Raw genomic sequence first — 1055 nt, forward strand, 5'->3', positions numbered from 1 at the left:
GGTTTGGAGCCGACGTAAAGCGCGTTCTCCACACTCACCACCTGCTCCCACCTGTTGCAGGGCTTGTGGTCGTAGCCGAAGAGCTGCTGTTGTCTGCTGATGGTCTCTGGGGATTCCACCGGCACCAGCCTGTCGCCTCCCTCTGTGTGCTTACACACCAGGATCCAGCCTTCCTCCAACTCCTGGCCCAGACGGTGCTCCTCCAGCTGCTCCTGGACACAGACATGGATCGTTATGTCAACATGCGTCTTCCCACCACATTTAAAGTCTTTAAACTGAATTAACAGATAATAAAACTATCCTAGTGTAATAGGGACACGTAGTGTTGTCCTTAAGCAAGACACTAATGACACCAATTGCTCCTGATCAGGCCAGCATCTTGCATGGTAGCTCCACCGCTGCAATGTCAAACATCATGTGTAGACAAAAGAGAATGAGAGAATCTAAATCAGTTGCATTTGAAGCTGCTTATATTTGTCAAGTTACCATAGTAGTCCTCCATTTTGTTTTTTTTTAAGTGTTCTGAATATCTATCTATCCATGCAGCTATTTTCTATAACAACAAATATCTTGGAGGAGACTCCAACATGAGGAGACTGTAGAAGAAAGGGCAACGCGCAAACGTGACACAGAAAGATATAAGCTGGTCTGTAGTCCATTTAGTAAAGTAGAGTTATGGCAGGTCTTACAGGAGAATTGGACTAGTTGCAGTAGTTTAATGGATCTGGTTCAGTGACTGCAACCTGACACAGGGAGACAGAAGCTTACCTTATTGATTTTGACCCACAGGCCCTGGCTGTTGCAGTATTCCTCCCCTGTTGTCCGGATACAAGTCCCTTTCTTTGGTTCAATGTTGTACTTGCACAATTTCTTAATGGGTGGAGTCTGGTATGGACTCTCAAAGACGGAGACGAGCGTTTTCCCGACAGTGGATCCTGCTGTAGATGCTCCGGTGGACCCAGAGGAGGCGGACGATGAATCCTTGCAGACTTTGTAGCACACCTCGTTGGGGACATAACACAGACACTCCGGCAACGGCTCGCTCCTCTTGAAAC

This window comes from Etheostoma cragini, chromosome 12 (genome assembly GCF_013103735.1).
Source record: "Etheostoma cragini isolate CJK2018 chromosome 12, CSU_Ecrag_1.0, whole genome shotgun sequence".
Taxonomy (NCBI): Eukaryota; Metazoa; Chordata; class Actinopteri; order Perciformes; family Percidae; genus Etheostoma; species Etheostoma cragini.